Genomic DNA, 17936 nt, shown 5'->3' with positions numbered 1-17936 from the left:
AATTAATATAAGACCCAGTCTTATTTTCGGGGAAACATGGTACTAAGAGAGCCCCTCAGATGCAGACTGTGTGTCTGGGCTCAGGCTATTGATGGGCTTTCTTGGAGGTGGTCAGATGGCATCCTGCCTCCTTGTTGGGGGGTGAGGGCACCCAACCCGAGTTGGCTTATTTTTCCAGATGGGCTTGTCCAGGTCTCCTGAGAAGAATCCCAAACCCTGCCTGAGTGGGGGCTACTGGCCTGGAATCCAGGAGGAGTGGACGGCAACACCTGAGAGAGGTTTCAGAAGTGGCATCTGCAGGGCTTGGTGTTTTCTGAAGTTATTAGTTTTTGTTTGTTTCTTACTTACTTAGTTTTCAGGTACCTACCATGAATTCTTCCCAAACTCTGCAACAAAACCTAAACATGCTCTCAATTCTGTCAACCACCTCAGGTAGTCTGCAAAGTCATGTTTCCTTTCTTTCTTTTTTCGAGACATGCTCCTTAGAACCTCCTGTTCCCACCTGGAGGGTCCGCTTGTCATATCTCTCCCCCAGCTGTCATTCTGGAACTGTCCTTTCCATGTTCCACGCCTCAGGGTAAAGCCATGCTAAAACGCTCACATCCTGCTTAATCGCTTCTCAGTTACTTACACCTCAGTGTGAATGAGATTCCGACTCCTTGAGTTGGCTTTTAGTGATGAAGAGCTGGGCATGTAGAGGCCAGCGCCTGAGGATTCAGGGCACCAGACAGGGAAATGCTTTTGGCTGAGGTCACACAGCATGGGTCAGGCAGAGACTGGGAGGCGGGTTCCTTCTGAACCGAGGGCTACAGCTGGTGTCTGAGCCCCTGTACTGCCTCCCTCTGTCATCCGCCCACTAGATGGATGTGTGGCTACTCCTGGGACAGGTGTAAGCTGTGTGTGAGTATATGGAAAACAAAGGAAAAAGGAAAATCCCTACAGACCATCGCTGCCCTATCCTCCTCGCCTCTGGCCTGCTGCAGATTTCTCAGTTCCCAGCTGCACACTTCTTGTGGGGGCTGTGGAAGAAGGTAGAGCGTTGGACCACGTGCCTTCCGTTGCCCCCTTTCCTCATCGCTGAAGGTGGAGCTTTTGTTGTTGTTTTTGGCATAGAGGGTGAACTCTGGTTGTCATGGCAACTCCAGCAGAGGAAGAGGGCCTGGGGGGGAGGTGAATTTATTCCACTGGCAGCTGGTTCTCTAAGTGGGGATCTGCAGAAGATGAAGACTGAGGATTGTGAGAAAGGCCCCCAGCCCAGGAAGGCCCGGTGGGGTCCGCACGTCTCCTGTCCAGGCTGGCGCCATGCTGGCTTCGGCACCATGCGAGTCTTCTTCCTTCTGGGGAGACGGGTGCCTCCCCTGCTGCGACCTGAGGTTCTGGGTCTAGAGAAGAATGTCTTAGTGTGAGTGAGGAAGGGGGACGCAGAGCCCCCCAGAGCAATACCCAGGGGCTGGGGGCTCGTGCTGACCCCTTACCCCTGTTAAGGCCGCAGCCAGGGAGTCCCCGGCGGAGCCTGAGAACACTCACAGAACCGGAAGCGCTGTAAGTCTCAGGTCGGAAGTCACATAAGAGCACAGGACCGGCATTTGGTGGCTGAGCATCTTGCCAAGGCTTCCTTTTTCCCTTTCATCTCCCTTTGCTATGGTCTCTGAAAACGTATGTCCCTCCAACTCAATTTTCCACTTCAGACAGTGACACAGTGACAAAGAAATCCTTTTCTACTAAAACAACAGCACAGGCCCCATGATAAATGGCAGCTGGCATTAGGAATGGGGGTGATCTGGCATTAGGTAGGGGGACTGTGGTCAAATGGAGAGCTTTTTTTTGGGTGGTGGGCACTGTTCCTACTCTCGCCAACTGTTGCCACGTGGACATACCGGCTCAATTGCTCAGGAGAAGCCGGAAATCCAGAATATCTGAAATGTCCTGAACGTTACCTTTTTACTCACTATATTGTCTTGTGCCCACCTACACTCGTTCCTTCTCAGGATCACAGGCAAGGGGGCCCCTGCTAATACCTGAACAGGTAAAATGGGCCAAGTCCTCAGAAATGGTCTCGTTTGCCTCGTCCTGCTGCAGATAGGGGCACTGGGGCTCAGGTAAGATACAGACCTGCCTGGCCAACGCCCTGAATGGATTAGTGGCAGGGCTGCAGAGGGTGGTACCCAGGGTAGACAAACAGAAAGACAAGCCCAGAACGCACGTGCTGCTGGGAGCACATACTAAGTGCCTGTTCCATCGACGTCCCGTGGGACCGAGAGGGCTTGGGGACGATGATCTTTTAGCTCACATTGATTGGGACAGGCACTGGTCTCGGGGCTTTACATGTATGTTGAGCAACCAGGCCTTGGGGCTGTTGAAAACAGATTTAGTCTTGTATCCTGCAGCTCCTTTAAAATGTCTTGTTGGGGAAGTCTTGTGCTTTATTTGATGAAAACTCAGACAGGTCCCATGTTGTTTCTGCACACTCCTAGTTACTTAAAACTCGGAAACTGGTGTCACAGCCCTTTCTACCCCTCGCCTAGCTCAGGTCTGCGGTGGGAAGGGGCCATGCTGGCTTCTTTGTTCTTGTTCCAGTGCCTCCCTTCTGTTGGGGCCCAGAGCCCGGGTCATGTCCCTTTCACCTCTTGACCCCAGCACTGGGCCTTGTACCTGGCTCAGAACAGGCATTCACTGGTGTTTGCTGAGTCAGTGACTGAATGCATCTGGGAGGAAGTGGGGTGGGAAGAGGGGAGGAGAGAGAGGGGGTGAGGGTACTGGAGGCAGGGCTGGGTGTGGGTGCTAGTTCTGGCTAGCTGGGTTCATTTCTGCCTCTCAGCAGGAAATGTGGGGGTGGGTGCTCAAGATCTCCTGTCGGGTAGTTGGGGGTGGGTGGTGGCGTGGGAGGGGCAGGAGCGTGCCTCTGGCCTGCAGGCTTGGCAGCCAGGGCAGGGCAGTGAACAGCCTACTCCTGCACTTCTCTCAGCCTGCTCTTGTCTGGGATGGAGCTGCTTTGGGGAGGGGAGGGGAGGGGCAGGTAGCCTGCAGCGATTTAGAGGAGACAGTCAGAGGCCAGACCAGGTGGAAGAGGATGGGAGGGGTACAAGGTGGGGGTGGAGACCTGAAGGACAGAAAGAGCAAGAGAGGGACAACGGAAGCAGGGCTGGAGAATCCCGGAGGGGTTTCCTCTGCCCACCCTTCTCCCTTGGCCTGACAAAGCAGAATCTACTGGTGTGTGTACCTCCTTCAGGACCCACTTCCTGGTCTACCTGAGGTGGCTCGCCTCCTCTGAAAATGGGTGAGGACAACCTCAGTGAGTTCCTTAGTCTGTGGCCATCCAAGGGTCTCTGATCCAGTGCCTGGGGTGTGGCTGACCAGAGCCACGAAGGCTCCCTCCCTCGGTCCTTAGGTAGAGGGGACTTGGGGAGGGAGTGTGGCACAGTTCATATGAGGAACTAGATTGCTTGGGCTCAAAACCCTGCCAGTTGCTCACTGAATGTCTCTGTAGCCCACTGCTTAACCACTGTCTACCTCAGTTTGCCCAACTGTAAGATGGGTATATAAATGGAATCATTTTGTGGTGGTGTGATGAATGTTTCAAAGAGATAATCCAAGTAGAGCTGCAAGTCTGGGATGTGATAAGGTCTCCATAAATATGTGCGATTTACCTGCGGCTCTCTGAATGGACGCGGGGACAGCAGGCAAACACTGAACCTCTGCTCGTGTGTTCGGTCCACTGAAAGGGGAGCATGAACCTGGTGCAGACAGCCTCCAAGGAGGGTGAGGGGATCCAAGCTGATCATGGATGGAAACACCAATAGTTTCCAATGAGCAGCTCCTCCTTGGCTGTTTAAAATATTTCTAACCTTTGTCTAATCCTTTGGGGGAAGGTACTAAACGCTGATTGGGGAGATGAGGGGGTCTGGGAGGATAAATGTTTTGCCCAGGGTCCCATGCTCTGCTGGGAAAGCTGGCGCTCCTCTCAGCTCAGGCTTTGGGAAGGGTGCTCGGGGCGTCGAGGGGTGGGGACAGGAACGGGAAGTACTCCTGTTTAGTTCCTGCCCAACAACCCTCATTATTTGTCCCATGTACTGTTCCTTGCTGATTTTGAAGAGCAGATAGAAGACCTTAATGGCATAATCACCCATCTATTTGAGGAGAAAATTGGACTAAAATGGCCTGGAGATTTCAGTTCAGGAGAAGGGAGGGCGGTGAGCAAGGCAGTGGGCAGGGACAAAGAGAGCAGACTCTGAATCCGAGGACGTTGGCCTGCCAGGGCCTCAGAAAGCAGCCATCCTGAGGCCTGGTCGATGCGTGGGGAAGGGGTACATGCCAGGGGTCAGGAAGCCTAGACCCAGGCCCTCTCCCTTGCAAGAGGCAGGCTCCTAAACCCCTCCCCACAAGAAGACATGGTGTAAAACCCATCCAGGACCACTGGGGGCCTAGAGTTTTTCCCCAAGAAAAATGTAAGAAGTTGTTCAGGCCAGGTAAGAATGGTCCCTCCCGAAACTGAGGGAAGCGCTGCTTTGCACTCCCCCTGCTGCGTCCTGGTCTTTACTTTCTTGGTCTACTGAAAAGACTGGGATGAGAGACCAGGATTATGCCCTCAGGAAGCCCCTGGCTGGTGGGAGAAGAGTCTCCCTTGCAGGTCAGCCAGGGAAGAGCCAGGCTGCGGTGACAGCCAGGTGGGAGGGTAGGGCTTAGTGCGCTGAGTCAGAAGAACTCAGAAAAGGGAGGCTGGTGGGGCCCAGAGCAGGTGGGGAGGCTCCTGCACGAGTTAGATAGAGCTGACCCTTCAGGACCTGGACGAGGGGCTGAGGCAGGAGAGTCCTGTGGTGGAGGTATTGTCTCGTCTTGGTGGAGGCAGAGTTAGAAATGACCTGAGACAGGAATGGGGAGGTGAAGGAAACCTCCACCTGGTTGGGTCAGGGAATGCTGGAGTGGAGAGTACGTCAGGAAAGAAAACAACGTAGACCTGGAAGCTGATTGCAGAGAGTTAGGCTGAGGGTGTTAGACATGAGGCAATGGGGAATAGGGAGCCATTGAGGGTTTTAGAGCAAAGGCATGGCTTGGTCAGATTAGCAGCTGGCAATACTCACTCTACCCCTGGCTAGAGAGTAGGTGAGAATAGAGGCCTGGTGACCAGTTGAGAGGATATTGCAACCGATAAAGCCAGTGGTCTCTGGCTTGAGCACTTCCTGTGGTTGAAAGAAGGGACTCAATACCTTCCTAATACAGATGAGGGACGGGCTAGAGCAGATTAGACCTGGATGGGGGTGATCGATGCAGAAGACGCTCGTCCCACCTAGGTGTATGGTTTTGGCAGTTGGGGGGATGGTGGGGCCATAACGCAGTGCTGGACTTGATTTTGGACTGTGTGACCGAAGTCTCTCTGAGGTGTCCATGTGGAGAAGTCCAGAAGATGTCTGGATAGATAGGGTGGGGCTTGAATGAGGGATTTGGGCCCATTGGCAAATGGTAGATAGACAATGACACTCAGTTGGGTGGGTAAGGGGTGGTGGTGGGAGTATCAGAGCCTGTGGGGGGACATCTCTGTCCCCTCCCACAGAGACTGTGACCCCTCCAAATGCTGCCTAAGAGTTTCTGCTAGGAGTGAGACGAGGGTCAAGACCCAAGCCCACCATCATTTATGGGGAGGCAGAGAGGGAGCAGCAATGTGTGGGGTCAGGAAGCCACGGGCATGGTCAGAGGCATCCAGTGTCGTAGAGGGGCAACGCGGTGAGGCCTGAGGCTGGCGAGAGCTCATGGGGACTCTGAGTCACAGCCTGGCATCAGCTGCTGCAAAAGCCCGTATCCCAGAACCAAGTCTGGCCTCCTGGTGCGGATACCCTTCAGTGCGCTGGGGTCTGTCAACTGTCCTGGAAGGAATGTGGGGTACACTACTCCACGTCCCCAAAGCTCAGGAAGGCACACCATCTTGTGTCCTGAGATGGAGAAGCTGACTACCAAGCATCTGTACCCTCTCCCAGGCCATCTGTCCTCGTAGCCCTCCTACCCCTTTCCTCTCTTCCTCCCACCTTCAGGGCCAGATGACTAGACGACCCCAGGCCTGAGTGTGTCACCAACTCCTGCACCCCCTTCCCAGGACCCAGATTCTCCCTTTGCAGGGAGCTAGGGGTACCACGGAGGCTGAACCTGAATTTTACACTGCACTTCAGACCTATTGAATGAATAACCCATGGCTGGGCCTGAGTGGGGGACTAGGCGCTTGGGGGAGGCTCAGGCTGGGAGCACACTTTGAGGTGACAAGGTGTACCAGCAAGGTGGCCATAGGAGCACTGGCTGGGAGAGTGGATGGCTCTGTGCCACCCACCCCGTCACAGTGACCAAAGACCAGTGCCCACCGCCATGCTGCTGCTGAGGGAGGCAGCCAGCACCTGGGCGCTGGGAGCTGCGAGCATAGCCTCCAAGGTCCACGTGGGGAGCACCTGGCAGTCTGGGCAGCAGCTGAGTCACCCCTGAAGCTGCTGTGGCAGGAACATCCAGTCCCTAGTGGTGGATGGGAGCTTATCTGGGCCACCCGCCTGCCCTCCTGGGTCTGCTGTGACCTCTTTGGGGAGACAGTGTCCTTGGCACTTGCCGGCAGCACAGGTGCTGCAGAGCTGGGCTGAGGGGTGAGGGTGGGTCCCCGAAGCCCACGGCTCCCTGACCAACACGCACATCTTGGGACTTAGAGGCACAGGGCGAGCTCCAGTCTAGAGAGAAAGGGGACACCAGCTTCTGTGTTAGCAATCCCTGCCAGCTGTGAGCCCCTGAACTTTAGCTGTTGCCTTGAGGGGCAATAGTACCTCACCCTCTGGATTCAAACGTCCTCCTGGGAGCGCCTGGCTCTGCCCACAACAGAGGCTTGGCGTGGGTAGGCAGGTTTGCAGCGAGGAGAGAGAGAGAGAGAGAGAGAGAGAGAGAGAGAGAGAGAGAGAGGGCTTTAAACATGTAAAGACTTTCAGAGAAGGTCTTGTCCGGTGTGGCTTTTTCAAAGACTGTTAGCAGAAGCTCAATGACTAAAATACATGAAAGTTAGTCACTCTGATTGCTGTGGCAGGATGGGCTGGGCCCACCTATTGAACCCTGCGCTCCAGCCCCACCCACAGCAGCCACTGACCTGTGCTTGATTATCCCCGAGGGGTCCATCAGTTAGAAAAACCATCCATCAGCTTCAACATCCGCATGATATATTTGGCCTACCTGCTTTACAGGTAGGTACCGAGACTTAAGAAGGAGGAGCGGCTTCCGTGAGATTGTGGCAAAGCCAGGGACAGGAACCCAGTTTCCTGCATCCCAGCCGGGGGCCTGCCAACTGTCCGCCGGCGAGAATGCCATCTTCCCGACTGCTGATTGGATTCCGACAGCTCTGTTTTAAAGAATAATTGTATTGTCCTGATTATGCATCTCAATATCGAAACCACCTCACATCTACTTGGAAGCAGGCCGAGTAAACGTAAGTGTAGAATCATTGTTCTCCTTTTTTGTTCAGCGCTGATCTCTGCTCCCTGGGGGAGGACATAAATGAGGATAAATCTGGTTCCTGCCCTTGATGAGCTCACAGTCAGAATGGGGAGTCAGGGATACAGGGTGGCAGACCCTGGGCCCACCTTCAGGGGCTGTAGGCAGGCTGGGGAGGAGAGCTGGCACGCTGTACGGTGCCACATGGAGTGGGGGCAGCATGGCAGATGCCCCCAGGGCATCATTCTGGCTAGCTGTAGTTCCTATGTCTCCGGCCTGAATGCTACTAAGAATATGGACTCTGCCACTGATGAGCTGTGACCTTAGGCAAGTTTCCTAACCTCTCTGTGCCTTCGTTTTCTCATCTGCAGTGTGGAGATTATAAAAGCACAAATCTCAAAGGGTTGTTGTGAGATGTATCACGTATCAAGTCCCGCAAAACACTTAGCATTGTACTTGGCATATGCTACATGCCCCTTAACATTTATCCGACGATGGTGATAGGACCGGGTTGCCGTGAGCTCAGGATAGGGTTCACTGTGGAGGGGCAGCGCTTCTTGCCTAAGGCTTGGTCATTGGAACCTCGGTCGAATGGAGAGGAAAGAGCCCTGGCCTAGGAAGCAAGGGGCATGCGATTCAGCACCTTGCTCTGCCACTGAGGCCTGTATCTGCCCTGAGCCTCAGTTTTTACATCTGTAAAGTGGGGGGCATGACCCCGAACACACGGTGGTGCTGTGAGTGTTGGATCAGATCAATGTGTAAAACGCTATCACTCTACCTGGCTCGTTGGAGGAGGCATTGAGAGAAGGTCAATTCCCCAAAGAGGCAGGGGCCGGAGGGTTCTGAGTCACGTCACACAAGGGTCCTCCTGAGAGTTTGGGGAGGACGTGGGAGCTGCGGCACCAGCAGCCAACAGGTGGAAGCAGGTAGAGAAGTCAGGCTGGGGCGGAGGAAGCTTTCACTGGCATTTGCCTTAGCATATTTCCTGGACACTCCTGGGCAGACAGACATGGTGATGTGATCCCTGCCCACAGGAGCTCCCAGACTAGAGGCAGGGGGCTGAAAATGTCCCCCCAGATACAGAGGTACACAGGCTGGCCTGGGGGCTCAGGGCCCTTTAAGCTGGGGAGGGTTGGGGTTTGATTGGGCTGGGCTTTGAAGACAGCTACCCTAGAAGACATTTAGGCATGCCAGGTAGGTCAAAGGGCATGCCTGGTGGAGGGAACCCAGGGCAAATACAGGGGCAGGAAATCGTGAGGGAAGGTCTAAGTCGTGAATTTTTCTTCCCAAACTGAGGCAAGCTGGATCTGAAACTCTGCTGCGTCCCTTGCCTAGTCCACCTCATTCGACCAGGAAGAGAATTCTTCCAGGAGGAATCAGCAAGACTTCCGGCCCATTTCCAGAGCCATTTACAAAATTCCTATAAAGCAACAAGCAGTATAACCAATAGTCCACTTTTGAAATACACACAGACCAAAGCTCTGGGGCCGAATAGGAGAAAATTGGCTAGAAATTCCCCACAGGCCCTGGGAGGGTTCAGTGAAGCCTGTGGTGGAGTCACCTGGGCAGGGTCAGTCTAGGCCTGGAAGGCTTCTCGGAGGAGGAGGTGATGTTGGTGGAGGCCTGCCTCCATGTGTCAGGAGAAAGCCAGGCTAAGAAAGCCCCGGGTGTTCATTCACTTCCTATTTCAGATGAGAGCTGGGTGTTTTCCTCAGATTACTTCTCACTAAGAAGACAGGCCTCTTCGCAGGCACGGCTGCTGACATGTTTTGTTTTCCCCAGATGGGGATAATCAGCTTGTTTGGGAGTCGGGCTGACAGCTCAGGCAGCAGGCGGGGGCCGGGGGTGGGAGGCCCTGGGGCTGCAGGCAGCGCTGTGGAGCAGAAGCAGGTGGGGATTTCCTTTTGCCACATGGAGGAGAAGGCTGTGGGGCAATTTCTTGCAGTTATGTGAACCCAGTGAACCCAAGAGCCTGCCAGGCTGTCTCCCCGTTTAATTCATGCCTGAATCTCAGCGCTGAAAAGCACACAGCCATCTCCTGCTCCGTGAGAAGAGACCCATCAAGATCTGTGCTTGGAACTGCTCTGGCTATTTCCAGATGTCTCACAGGAGGGGGCCGTCCCCTCTCCGTCCCCTTCTTCGGGATGACTTCCAGGCCTTCCCCTTCCCTTGCCGATGGCCCTACCCGTAACACCCCCATCATCCTGACAGGCCCAGCCTCAGTCTCCAGCCCAAGCTGGGTATTCACGCTTCACCAACTCACGAACAGGCAGGTGGGTAGAGGGAAGCAGCCTCCAGCCTTGGGGTCTCCGTGGATTGGCCATAAGGAGCCCCTCTCCTGCTGGAGGCTCAGCACCCAGGGCCTCGCCCCGCTCAGCATTTCTGAGCACTTGGCTGGAAGGCTTGTGTACTAAACACAGCAGGGCTGAGGAGTGTCTATTCTACAATCACCTTCAGAAAAACAGCCATATCCACCTGGGGGATAATGGGTGCTTCCCTCCTACCCCTGCCCTGGCACCATGGGTCTCTGGAGGTCTGAGGGAGACCCCACCCCTGCTTATCCAGCTTCAAGGAGGGGAACCAGGCCAGACAGGCTTTCTGAGTGGCTTGTACTCTCCCCCTACCCAGCACACACTTTGATTTCCTCCTGTGTGGAAGGAAGAGGGTGGTGGATTTCCCCAGCCCTAAGGCCTGCGGCCCCCATGTCAGCACCCCGCATCGGGCTCCCCCGTCAGGCCCAGCAGAGAACCCAGCTTTGTCTCTCAGTGATTGCTTATTCATGCCCACAGCTGGGAGTTTTCCTCATTCTGTGGCCACATATTCTGGCTGCTCCAGAGAGCAAGGTTTAGTAGGGGCCTGTACCAGAGCCTGAGGTCTTTCCAGAGGGTCAGGGTCGGAGTTCTGGCTGGGATGCCAACACGCCCCCTGGCTGTGTGTTCCGGGGTTGCAGCTCCAGGAGGCGCGCAGAATCCAGGGTTGGGGGGCAGGGCTCTGGCTGTGTCCTCAGTTTCTCCCCACAGACCCTCAGTGTGTTGGTGAGTGAGGCACGCCACCCCTCCGTACCTCAGTTTCTCTGTCTGCCTCATGGGTGTCTGGGAGACCCCAGCAAAGTGTATGTGAGGCTGTGGCCCTCGAGAGAGAGACACCTCTGGGACCACCAGCCATCTGTCCCTGGGTAGCCATGTGGAGCAGCTTTCCTCCTCTGTGGTCTCCCAGGCAACGCCGAGCTGCCTGCCAAGCTCGCTGCCCAGGCCTGGCTCCACACACATCTTTAGTGTCACACAGAGATGGCTGATGGCAGGAGCCAGGACGAGGCTCAGCCTCCCCAGCTGTCGCAGGGAGCAAATCAGACAAAGGCTGAGTGGGGTTGGGAGGGGGGGAGCGCTGGGGCCAGGGGGCCTGGGAAAGTGGCTCAGAGCTCCTGGCTGCCTTCCCCCTACCTCATCCTCCTAACACTGTCCTCTCGTTGACCCCTGCTTTCCAGAACCCTCCATTTGGAATCTCACAGCCTTAGGCCTCAGTTTCCCCATATATCAAAGGGGTGGGGGCTGATCTTTAGGCCTCCAGACTAATGGCCTGAGACAAGAGGCAGGATGTCAGAGACCTGTGGAAGGTGCCCTGAACTGTCTTCAGAAAGCTGCCCCAAATGCCCCAACAGGGCGCTGCAGCTGTCTCTCTCAAGGGCGTCATTAGACAGGGTCTCCAGAACCATTTGCTTGGAGATCCAGAAACTACTCTCTGCTCGTCACTCCAGGCCACTGGTAAGGACGCTCCTCCCCACGGGCTTTGCTCTGTTAGCTTCTCCTTCTGCCATTTCTAGGATTTGCCGGCCCTGGTGGCTGGTTCTTTCTTAGGTTACAGTCACTCCTGCCTTAGGGCCACCATCCCATCCCTGTCCTGAGAGATACTGCAGCTGGAGCTGGCCCTGGGATGTGGGGCTGATGGGGGATATGCAGAGAGGAGAGTCCTGGAGGCAGGTGCTTCTGCAAGTGACTAGCTAGGGGAGGGGGCGATGGGCGATGGGGGAGATCTCTCAGCACCCACAGACAAGGACAGGGGGAGGGGGTGCTGTCTCACCTCCAGCAGATTCCCAAGTCCAGAGCAAAAATCCAGGCATTTCCCATCCAGGCTGGGTCCCATGGGGCCAGCCAGGCCTGAGGCACCAGAAAGGACCACTGCTGCAATGGAGAGTGGAGAGTTCCCCTGGGACGGGGCACCCGGCTGCATCAGGCAGCCAGATGGGTAAGTATGCTATCAGCACCAGCGGCCCCTTCACATGAATTAGAAGAAGACGCTCTTTCTTGGCAAACATGACCCTGCAGTGGGTGGGTTTTCACCCCTCAGCACCTCTGCAAACTGCCATTACACAGGGCAGAACCTGCATTGCCGTCCATAGCAGGCTGCCAAGCAAACACAGGAGATGCAGTGACTCTGAGTTGAGGGAGGTTCCTGGTATGGCTGCGTGCGGAGGCTTTGGTGCCTCTGAGCTGAGGCCTGGAGCCCAGAGCAAATACTAACGGAGATCACCCCCTTTGTGCTGGCCCTCTTCCCGACGCTGGGAGGACAGTGATCATCACGACAGACAGGGTCCCTGTGGTTCTGGAGCACGTGTTTCAGAGGGAAGAGACAGACAGCAGGAACCTAGGAAGACATCAGGTGGCACAGAGACACACACTAGGGGGATGGGTAGGGAACAAAGGGCGGTGACAGATTGGGGACAGGTAGAGAGAGGCTGGGGGCCGGCAGTTCCCACTGAGCCTTAAGCAGAGACCTGAATGGTAAGGAGGGATCAGCAGAGTGAAAGTCAAGGGGGGTCAGCATGGCAAGTAGAGGGAACAGCAGGTTGAAACCCCCCAGAGGGAACGAACGTGGCCTATTCAGGAACTACAAGGAGGCTGGGAGGACTGGATGGAGCGTGCGGGTGCCAGGGAGAGACGAGAAGGTGGGCTCAGCAGGCAGGGGCCAGGTCTCGGGCCTCTGCCACCCACCGTGAGGAGTCTACACTTTATTCTCAGTGCAGTGAGAGGTCATTAGAAAAATGTACATACAGCAGAGTCAGGACGATGATTCTCCACCAGGAGTGACTCCCCACCAGGGTATTTGGCAACGTCCGACTCCAGGTAAGGGTGGGGATGCTACTGGCATCGAGTGGGTGGAGCCCAGGGCTGCTGTCAAACACCCTACAGTGCACAGGACAACCCCATGACAAAGGGTTATCTGGACCACGATCTTCACAGTGCTGCTGAGCTGACAAAACTCTGCTCTGAGAATGGTGTTCCCCAGGGCTTCTGTTCTCCTTCTTAGTAACCCAGGGCCACTGCACTCACATCTAGCTCTTTCTATATGGACTCTGGGTTCAGATTCTGTCTCTACCACTTGACCAAAATGTCAGTAATACAGAGGTTAAGACACTGCTGTAGAAGAAGGGAAACATCAAGTCCACTTAGTTCTGCAGTGGCCGATGCCACAGCCCAGGGCCACCTGGGGCCTTTGGGTGCTGAAATGTCACTAGCCTCAGCTGAGACATGTTGTGAGGGTAAAACACACACCGGACTCCAGATTTGGTACAACAAAAATCATGTGAAATATTCATATTTTTTACATTGATTACATGTTAAAATTGTATTTTAGGTATATTGGGTTAAATAAAAGGTATCCTTACCATTAATTCCACTTGGTTCCTCTTCATTTTTTTTAATGTGGCTACTAGAAAATTTGAATGACATATATGGCTTCCGTGTGTAGCTCACATTATATTTCTATTGGATAGTGCTGAGTTGGGCAGTGATATCATTGATTAAACTGATTCCTATGTGCCAGGCACTATTCTTTTTTAAAAATAAATCATTTGATTTAATTTTCACAACTACGTCATAAAGGAGAGGTTCTAAGTATCCTCACTTTACATGTGAGGAAGCTGTGGCCCAGAGAGGTTAAGTAACTTGCCCAAAGCCACACAGGGAGTAAGTGTAGAGCTGGCTCCAGAATCTGGGTGCTCAGCCACGTTCCATGAGGATGATGGCTGGGTGATGGTGGTGAAGACGGAGTCGGAGAGAAGTGGGGTGATTCAGGATCCACAGGACTCACGGATGGAGTGGGCACGGGGAAGTAGGAAGGCTGGGAAGGGATCAGAACGTTTCCTAGAGTTTGATTTGAACAGCAGGCGATTCTGTTCACTGAGATGGGGAAGCCGGAGGAGGAAGCAGGTTGGGAAGAGGGTTCAGTGGTCTGTGTGGGTCCCGCTCAGCTTGAGATGACTGAAGACACCCACCTGGAGACATCCAGGAGGCAGCGGGGATACTGGGGAGGTGTTTGGGGTGGAGAGAGACATCAGGGGTCAGCAGCAGAGAGGTGGAGTTTAAAGCCATGGGATCACCTGGAGAGAGTGCAGACATTGGGGACAGGGCTGCTCGGGGTGGAGCCCTGGGGCACACCGGCACTTCGTGGGTGAGCCCCGGAGAAGGAGCCCAAATGGGGGGCTGAGAGCAAAAAGCCAGGGACACCAGGAGAAAACGAGGCAGGAGAAGAAGAAACCTGAAGAGGAGGGTGTGGTCAGTTTCCAGGCTCACCCTCGAGCCGGTGAGACTCCAGCCACTTGCAGAACTCACTGGCCCAAGGTAAGACATCTGGGCTCCCCCTGGGCCAGAGCCCTGCAGGCTGGCCAGATTCCTGCTGAGTCCCCAGAACGAGGCACCGCTTTTTCCTGAAAAGGGCAGGGAGTAGCCATGTCAAGCGGCCCCAGTGAAGGTGAGAGGAAGGCCGAGGGTTCTGGGAAGGGTGACCCAGGCAGCTCATTTCATGTGGTAGGAAGTCCTTCTTACATCTGTCTGTGATCCTAACTGCGTCAAAGTGAGCCTGCAGTTCTCTGTAGCTGAGCGGAGCAGAGCCCCTCATACATCCTTCTATGGTCGAAGACAGGGAATGCTTCTTGCCCCCACCCTCAGCCTCTCATAAACCCACCAGCCCTGTCTTCCCCAAGCTACTCCTTCTTTCTTCACCCAGGGGAGAAATTTCTCCTCCTTGCAGCAGTCACAAGTTCAGCGCAGGGCACTGACAGAATCTGGAGTTCAGGACACACAGGGAAGGATGGGCAGAGACTCCGATCTAAGCTTCTGTCGTCCTGTCTCTGGCTTTAGAAGCTTCCAGCTGGCCCCCAGCCCTAACTCCCTGTCTCTCTCAACTGATTTGAAAAGTCTCTGTCTCCAGGTGTCTGTTGTCAAGAGCACTTGTTTCTGGCTTGGCAACTTGCTCCCTGCTACCTGGCCCCTGACCACAGCCTGACCTGGCTTCTGTGCTCAGTCGGCCCTCTCTTGGCTGTTTTGCTTTGCTCCCACCCCACTGCCCTCTGCCCCTAACCGACGCCTGGTTTGGCTCGCCCACCTTTTCTCAGAGCCTTCATTTCAGCGTACCAGCCAATCGCTAATCTCCATCAGCAGCTTCTCTTCAACCACACTGCCCACAGAACCAAGCGCTTTGTCGATGAAAAAGCCCTTTGGGGGCAAACACAGGAAATTAAAGACTCTGAGCGCAGTAAGAAAAAATCCATTTTTTCCCCCCACGGATTTCTGCAAACGGATTGCTTCAGCTTCTGCTGAGTGGCTGGTTCTGCTGATCTTCGCTCACAGCCTGGGGGGCTGGCCCGTGGGGGTGCTGTGAGCCAGGAGGGCCTCTGTCTGAGATGCCGCTGTCCACAGTCCATGCCTTCAGGCCTGTGAGGCTGCCACCGTGTCACCACACCAGATGTCCTTGGCAGGAGGGAGCCTGCAGACCACCGTCAGGAGCTAACAGCCAGAGTGGGTCTGTGGACTGGCCAGCTAAGGAAGAGCGTCCCCTGCTGCTGGAGAAGCTGGAAGGCTGGCAGAGCTTTGTGACTGAGAGTAATGTGTGAAGGGAGCAGCCTCCTGCAAGGACAAGAGGAAACCACTGCCACACCTTCTAGAGCCAGCAGGTTAGTGCTTGTCTCAGTGACCTCACTGCTCAGTCTGCAAAATTAGGGGCGTTGGATCGATGGGTATAACGTATGCAACAAACGTTAGTAGAGCTCCATGTGTCAGAACTTTCAGGAGCCTGAACTGAGACTACCCAGGGCTCCTAATCACCCAGGCAGCTGCCTCCCCTCACCCCCCGAGGGTGGCCAGCGCCCAGACCAGGCTCAGCCTGCAGCCCAGCAGACATGATTGCTGACCCAGATCTTTGGAAGCCCCCATGCTCTCAGGGGGGCCTCAGGGACACTGGGCTTAGGCGGGCATCTTCTTTGAGAACCCCGAGATGCCATCAGCTAAAGGCATTTCAAATTGTGGCCGGGCCGCGCACACTGGGCCACTGTGAAGGCAGCCAGGTGCCGGGGAAAGGAAGGCAGGAAACGCCCTAGAAGGGGGTGGCAGAGTAGAAGGCGACGTGGCCTCACTTGGGGACCCCATCTTATCATCTGGTGGGGAGGGAGTCAGAAAGAGGAGGACTAAAAGGAGGGGGCAGGAAGAGCAGGGCTTTGGGGTAGGCTGCTTGGAGGGCCCTGCCAGCGTGCTTCATTGGGGTATTGTGGGCTGAGGTGGCCGCCAACCCTGGAAAAAACCTCCAACTCAGAGTTCTGGGAAGTAGCCACAGGCCAGGCATTGGAAGAGCAACTCCCATGGGACAGAATGAGCCATGCTGGACCCAGGGGGAGTGGCAACAGTCAAAGATGGGGGCTGGAGAACTTGTTGGCATCAGGGTAGGAGATCCACATCCAATTATCTAAGTTGGCCAGGTTTCTACTGCCAGCCAGGGGACACATGCGCTCCAGGAGGCCATCCGTTCATCTACCCATCCATCTGAGAAATGTTTTCTGGTAGCCCTTCCTTTCCCCTCCCTCCTCACCCCCATCCCCACTGACCTCTTGCCCAACGGGCTCTTCCTCCACCCACAGGCTGTGGGCTGTCCCTTGTGTCAGGCCATTCTTCCTGGTCCTGTGTGGGATCTTTCGCATCTGCTCCTGGATCCCAGGTGGAGTAACTGACTTCTCACCTTGTAGAAGGTCACTGGAACCAGGAGCTGGTTCACAAAGCCCTCTCCCTCGCCAGCCTACAAGTTTGCCAGGAACCTCACTGTGACAAAGAACTGACAGTCCTCAGACTTTATATCTGTGCCGCACTGAAGGTTTACGTGACTAAACTTAATGGAAGAAAGGGAACCAATATGCACGGATCGCCTACTGTCGGTCAGGCCTCTTCCATGTTAGCTCACAACCATCTGAATTGGGTAGAATCCTGGTAAGAGCAAAGGCAGCTAATATTTATTGTTGTCGACTGCTGTGTTCTAGGCTTTGTGCTGAGGAATTTGTAGATGAAGAAACAGACTCAGAAAGGACAGCACTTTGTAACTTGCCGGGTGTCATCACATAGAGTGTGGCAGTGCCGACATGCGACCTGGTCTGGCTGACCCTTTGCCCCCTCCCACCTTGGCCTCCCAGAACAGACATTGGCCGTGTGCTGAGGGGACCCAGCTGAGGGATGACAATGTTTGTGGTCAAGGAAATGCTGGGGCTGGAGCGACCTTCTGGTAGACCGTCCTGTACCCTCCATTCCCACTGACCTCTGCCCTCATACGCTGTGGGCGCCTCCGGACCCAAATGCCATGGGCTTTTTCCATTTTGGGTTCCACTCATGTCAGGCATGTTGCTCTAATGGCACCCCAAGAGGAGCAGGGATTTCTAGGGCCCCCTCATCTCTGCCTCCCTCCCACCGGACCTGGAGAACAGCAGAGCGGGGGCAGAGAAAAAGCACTGCCCACATTCTTATCATTTCATTAATGAATGCTTTGGTGCTCACCAGACACATGCTGTCTTGGTAGGGTTGAAGATAGCTATCGTCCTTTACAGAGGAGCAAGCTGAAGCCTAGAACAACAAAATGGCTGGAAAGAAAGGAAGTGGTAGATCCCCGAGGGCTCACACGTGTGTGCCCTCACAGTGCAGCCTGGCCTGGCACTTGCAGAGGGCAACTGGCTTCAGTGACAGCCTCCTGGAGTTGTCCTGGGCAGGGGGCCTTCCCAGGAGGGCAGGTGGAGCCCCACTCCTAGCAGCCTCTGGCCAGGTCAGCTGTGAAGGCCAGAGCAGCTTGCTGAGTGTCAGGCAGGCAGTCCCAGGAGGGAGGGAGGGAACCAGTTTTGTCATTCCAAAGCCCTGTTTCGTCTGAGAGGACTACTCTGCGTCCAGTTTGGCTCGCCACATTGCTTATGAGGACTGTGCTGGGATTGGCTGGGCGGTTGCTACTTCTTATTGGTTCTTTCTCATTTCCCAGCAGGGGCCAGTAGGTGTGAGAGGGACTGCAATTGATGGGACCCGAAGATCAATTCTTTTCTCACTCTATACTCCTTCCCTCGGCCATTGTCCACTCCCGTGGTTTCAATTACTACCATCCACACCTGTGGTGCTCACCCCTGGATGCACGTCAGAATCACTGGGAGAGCTATAAAAAACGCTGATGCCAGGCCCCGTACCAGCCCTCGTGGGTCAGAA

At 55.0% G+C, this 17936-nt stretch overlaps 1 protein-coding gene across 1 annotated transcript in view; it reads left to right on the top strand.

Annotated features, from left to right (window-relative positions):
* The first annotated feature begins 15026 nt into the window (after nt 1–15026).
* The window catches only part of ADCYAP1R1 (ADCYAP receptor type I), a 73128-nt gene continuing 70218 nt past the window's right edge, over nt 15027–17936 (top strand). Inside the window, exon 1 of the mRNA XM_019726202.3 lies at nt 15027–15391. The gene's annotated coding sequence lies outside the window, so the exon portion shown is untranslated. The remainder of the gene's footprint in view (nt 15392–17936) is intronic.

Source organism: Rhinolophus sinicus, chromosome 4 (assembly GCF_057876585.1).
Source record: "Rhinolophus sinicus isolate RSI-liver-muscle chromosome 4, RSI-T2T, whole genome shotgun sequence".
NCBI classification, from domain to species: Eukaryota; Metazoa; Chordata; class Mammalia; order Chiroptera; family Rhinolophidae; genus Rhinolophus; species Rhinolophus sinicus.
Note: the sequence above shows the minus strand (reverse complement) of the source record. Positions and strands in the feature narration are given on the sequence as shown.